Below are 6,086 nucleotides of genomic sequence, written 5' to 3'. Positions count from 1 at the left end.
TTATTCAGTCTTGTCTTTATTAAAAGGTAATTTTTCCAAGGAAACGTCCAGGAGCCGTACTTAAACTTTAAAATTACAATCCGATTTGATACACAGGCCAATACGAACGTACACTGACATTAGAATAAAATTACATCTAACTGATGTCATTCAAATATCGTGTATTTCGCTCGTACTTGTCCGTACATGTACTGGCGCCGGCGAGACGCACTATAACTAAATAACAAAATGCAAATATCATTCTGATATCGTGATGTATGTACGTTCGAATTGGCCTGTTCGTTTCTCAAGAAACGAACAGGCCAATCAATTATTTGCAACCGTTTATTTAAATAAACGGTTGCAAATAATTGATATGGTCAGGAAAAATGGGCTTTCGATTTATTGAATGCTTTTTGTAAGATTTTAATTCTAAAAGATGTCAAGACGAAGTTGTCCATACGCAACGACGTACCCATAGGCGATGGTAATTTACCTAACTAGAACACTCCTTTACCAAACCCAAGATTAAACACGAAATAAGCAGAATAGGAATTAAACAAAATTGGATATGCCAAGTCAAGTCAATTAAGTCGCAAAAAAAAGGATTTAACCATTGGTAAATAACGAAAGTTTGGTAAACATTGATAAATAAAAAATTATGTGACAGTAGTCCATGAAGTAGGGTAGACTGGGATTACAATGAGTAGTATAACGTTCCTCAGAATCTAAAGTGCTACTGATTGAACACACGAGCTGGAGCTAATGGATTCTTAATAAAATCGTGTGGATTGACGGGTTGCCATATACAGGGATGGAAAATTCCTATGACCACAACACATTCACTTGCTTTAAGAGAAGACACTCATGGTCTCATTATATCTAGGTATGACATATTCGTGCAAAATCCTACGAACTCATCCAGAGAATAAACTAATCTGTGTTGTTGATGAAGATGTCTAAGATGATGAAATGATTCAGGAATTCAAAATTTATCTGTCTGACTTCTGTCAGTTGTAGACCTTTTCGACCGACTTGATGGATAATGGATGATTTGTATGGTCTAAATAGAGCAAAAGTTTGTTTTGTAAAATTGTGTATAGAAAAGTCTAAGTCTCTTTTTTTTAAATAATAACACTTGGAAGTTGGGTAATATTTGTTACAAAAATTTTGGGCATTTTTTTGCGATGCCGAAACAGCTCCAAAGCCCAAAGGTCCAATCATCGGTAGTCAAAAAGAAAAGAAATGCGGCAATCGAACGTCACGCGGTCTGATAGTTTATTATCGCCATAGCCGATGCTCGCTAGTCGGAATGGACATCCGCTCATAACCGACTTGTCGAAATGGTTAAGAGTGTGAGCCGGTGCGAACTAACTGCAATCACCTAACCGTTACCGTTTGTAGCGAACGCGCGCGCAAGGGACAGCGGTCGACGCGCGAAATTTGCATAAATTCAAATTAAGTACTCAATTCGCAATACTGATGCGTTAAACCTGAATTGAGACCTTTGACATCAAACGGGACCTACAATTTCTAGTGACGTAGTGATGATATTTTGGTTGTGAGCAATTTCTTAATAAGGATAAGTGGTGAGTTGAGCTTCGATTGTAGATTTTATTGTAAATGAAATTTAGGAACGGAATGCTCGTTATGTATGATAACCGTGGATTATTGTATTAAAAACAAAATTTGATTCGCTTTCTGGGAGAAAAAACATGATAGAATGGAGAAAGATATCCGCAAAAGGTACTTATTATCTTCAATTTAACAAGAAATGTATAGCCCGGACTAGTAAGCATTACCTATAAATATAAATATGTACTTAAATACAATTTTTCACGCTCCTGTATTATTTATTCCGTTATTGTCGACAAACGGCCCCGCTTCACCTCCACAAGTCCACATCAATGTGTCAAATAACGCGATGTTTGTTTACATTGTCAATTACTCAGAAGCACTTCACTTGGAAAAGTTTCAATGCCAACTTAGTAAGAAAAATGTTATTTTGTGGACAATCTAACTTTTTAAGCGTAGTTTTTGTGAAAGTGGGCAGGTTCGTTTCTATGTTTCTCAAACATGAGTCAGTAGGTATACGAAGCCGCTCAACATTTTGATGCTATTTTACTATAAGTACCGCTAAGAGGACTTAATTTTTTTTATGCACCTAAGCCTAATGACAATATACGTATATCATGAAAGACAATTGACAACTTAGTCTAACAATCTAACGTACTTATATTCTTTGGTTTGTTAAAAAAAATACTATAAGGAAGAAATATGTACATACTACTTATCAATGATAGGTAAATGCTACTTATAGGATATATTTTTTTTCCCAAAAAGTATATTTGGCTAACGCAAATGTTAACGCTGGTTCAGCCTTACACTAATTAACTTACTCTTAGCAAGCACTGAACCGAGTTTTTAATAGAATTGTGTTTATGTGAAAACTCATAAAAGCAAATATCTAACTACCTACCTGAAAGTAATTATTGAAATAATACTTCAAACTACATAAAACATCGCTAACTGCATTTTAAATAATATATTAGAGATTCTTATGTCATATCATATGTTATGAATAAATAAGTACCTACTAAGTACAATACCAAATAAAGTAAGATTACATCACACTGTCATCGCAACCATAACTTTTTTAAAGTAATGGGTACTTACAGTATCTGAATTAGTATAACAAAGGAAAGCGAGTATGTAAAATAGATGTTAATTGGTATTATAAATTATAGGTATACTAATTTGTGGAAAATAGTTTAACCCGTAAATCGTCTAACTGTAAACTACGTTTGTCTTCCATTCATGTCGTGCTGGAAACGTTAGAGCTTCTGTACCGAAATATGCAGTAACGGCCCCATAAAAATAACAAATCTACAATGTCGTCAATGTCCTTTATCGGGATTAGTTAGATAATTATGTACATTTTGCAATCACAGTAGAAATGTTGCCAAGACCTGGAAAGTCTTTCGACAGACGTAGGATACTGGCGCTTTGGTTTCATTGCATTGCACGTAAATAGCATTAAGCCATTTTTTTCTCTTCATTTGTCCTAAATATCAAAACCACTTAGTCCAAAAACGCCTAACTGTAATTGTTTTTTAAATGGCTGAATGTCGTAATGACTTATTCATATCGTCCAAGTACCAAAATACACAAATGTTAAAAAGAATGTTTCGTCAAATGCCAATTTCCGATAGGACTTCTTAGTTTTAAATAAGTATTTTAAGTTTAACTACTTATTATGTGTGATTTTATAACCTTTGTCGTATACAAATATTTTTTTCACCAGCTGGCTCTCTTAAATGGTCAGAAAGTTGCATTTTATCCACAAATTTTGAGTTGTTTCCTTATGTTGGCTGATAGAATTAACTCTTTAATTATGACTATGAATGATAAATATTTATGTACCTAATAATTCATTTTGAATCCATTTGCTTTGATTTTGTTAGATATTTTACAGTTATAGTGTCCTTGTGTTGGCGTAGTGAAAAATTTTGAGTTTCACTCGGTTGGCAAAATTTGTTTAACCCTTGTAACTTTCAAGATTCCATTAATCTAATCACTCGCTACGCTCGTTGTACGAATTTGGAATCTTTCGCTTGCTCGGGTATTAATAATAACGAGCATGACGAATAACAATAAGCACGAGAGATTAAACAACAATTTCGCTTCCTTATAAAATAAATATCTATTTACAGTCTGCTAGAACTAAAGACGATAATATACATAATTAAGCATAATATAGCACCTACTAATGTTATGAATATGACACCACGTCGATTTGAAACACTGAGGGCCTACCGCGAATATCGAAGTTCGCAAATTTCGGCCATTTTGCTCTTTTCCTCCAAATAAGGTACGTAATTAGAGGGGCAGATAGTTGCTTGAAATTTACGTAAGTACTTACTACTTACCTACTTCGAGTTTCGCGGTCATAAAGTTGGCCGTGCAAAAAGATTAAGTCTATAAGCTATATTTAGATACAGCTATAGTTTAGACTAGATACTGGACGACATTTCGCGCTTGAAGTGTTAAGTGACCATCAACATTATGTGAAATGAATTGCTAAGAACATTGTCACATAAACTATTCAAACAGAACACAAATAAAAAAGTTATAAAATACAACTAACCACCGCCCGCGTCTTTGATCATAGAAATAGCTTCAATTGTATTGAGACAAAACAAAAATGGTTATAAAACTGTACCATCTTATGTTATACCTATACAATCGTTTATTTGCCATAAATTGTATAATGCAATTTATGGCAAATAAAGAAATTCAATGTACTTCCGACCTTATTATATTATCATGTCAAGGAGTTCGATTTCAACAAAGCTTCTTTATATGTACCTACTTATTTACTTAATATTACTTATTTTATTATACTTTAAATATTATTACAGGAGGGGAGGAGTCAAATATTATTAGTATTATAACATTAGCAAAATATATGTTTAAAATTTCAAGGTCATATATTAAACGGGTTAGGCTCTAGGACACTATCTAAGTAACGGTACTTAAAGGACTAACATAATTATAAAGGTTATATTAGTCTAGCCTTTCGCCCGCGACATTGTTAGCGTAGAAGTGATTAAAACTTTTAACTCCATTTTCTAATCAATAATAAAACTTTCTACTACGGACCCTTGGTTTCTACCGCAATTTAAAGTACGATTTAGTCCTCATAAGCTCCGCCATTTTGAAACATTTCCAAAAACAGTATCGACAAAAAGAACACATTGAATCGAGGAACTATTGAACCTGCTCACAAAATTTCACGACAATCGGTCGAGAAATGGGACGTGTATAAGAGAACAGCCGAACATATTTACCTACCCACTCTCGTACCTACTAAATTGCCACCCCTATCCTAAGTCTATTTCTATGTTATAAGTACTTATTAACAATTTATGTGCAAAATTTCATAGAACGGTCCAGCGGTTTTCGCGTGAGGTAGGAACAAACATCTAAACTTTTACATGTAGGTATAATATTTGTAGGACTCAAGCGGTAGAAAGCAACAGTGAGAACCATATCTAGGTACACGATTCATAATACATATATCCAATTATTTTATTTTAATGGTGCGAAACAGAACTTCTACTGATGTTATTCCCACTACGACATTTACGATCGGCTATCTTAATTAAGTGATTTTATCCTTTTATAGTATTTAACTATATGACCTTAATCACCATCAAATACTACCTAACTACCGATAAATATTACCTGTACTTTAACTCTACACAAATAACGATAAGCAAGTAAGTACCAAATTAAACTAGATATGTGAGAAAAAGTGATTTTATTTATTTTCCATAAATACTCGTAGCACGGATATTCTACTTTAGTTGTATGTATGCAAATAAACCAGGTTAATCGGAATAATTAAAGAAGTTCATGGCTCTTGATAAGAATGTTAACATCTACAACAATTCCTGAATTCACGGTGGTTACTCGTAAAATACATTTGGCAGGCAGTTTCAATTGGAAAACTTGTATTTTTATAATCATCCAAACCAAAAAAATAGGCAAAAAAAAAAATATTTATGAGCAAATAATGTTGTTAGTGAAGGTACGTATTTTAGTTCGTTCGCTTATTGCCAATTTTGAAATATTTCTATTATGTACATAAAACAACAAACGGAATTATAAAACTGCCTGAGGTGCGAACATGGTGTGAGGTGCCTGTGCGAGACGGATGAAACCTACTGTTTGCAATGCAGTCGTATTCTACTCAATTACACAAAAATAATAGCCTGTTTCTCTTCTTATTGCATCGCAGAGCGGTTTCGTTTCCTGCTCTAAATGTTTACTTTGGTCTATTTTTGCAATTTACATTAACCTTGTCCACATGATTTGGTATTGGAAAGGCTAGATCAAAGTTCTTGTTCATTTTTAGCAACCTACCATGCATGTTTTGTCATTATGTCTCGTAACTGTAGCTGTGTACAGGCCCAGATTTAGAGACCTAGGTCCCTAGGCACTTGGTCTGGAACTTAGAATTTAGGGGGCGGGGGCTCTTTTTTATCAATTGTTGCACACAAGGAATTTATTATTAATTATTATAATGTGAGTTCAGGTTCTTC

At 33.8% G+C, this 6,086-nt stretch overlaps 1 protein-coding gene across 2 annotated transcripts in view; it reads left to right on the top strand.

Annotated features, from left to right (window-relative positions):
- Positions 1 to 1,294: 1,294 nt before the first annotated feature.
- The window catches only part of LOC134805040 (probable peptidoglycan muropeptide transporter SLC46), a 34,285-nt gene continuing 29,493 nt past the window's right edge, over positions 1,295 to 6,086 (top strand). Inside the window, exon 1 of one of the 2 annotated variants that reach the window (XM_063778335.1) lies at positions 1,295 to 1,568. The gene's annotated coding sequence lies outside the window, so the exon portion shown is untranslated. The remainder of the gene's footprint in view (positions 1,569 to 6,086) is intronic. The other variant, XM_063778329.1, reaches the window with a different exon arrangement.

The sequence above is a fragment of the Cydia splendana genome, chromosome 2 (assembly GCF_910591565.1).
Source record: "Cydia splendana chromosome 2, ilCydSple1.2, whole genome shotgun sequence".
NCBI classification, from domain to species: domain Eukaryota; kingdom Metazoa; phylum Arthropoda; class Insecta; order Lepidoptera; family Tortricidae; genus Cydia; species Cydia splendana.
This window is presented reverse-complemented; position numbering and strand designations above follow the sequence as displayed.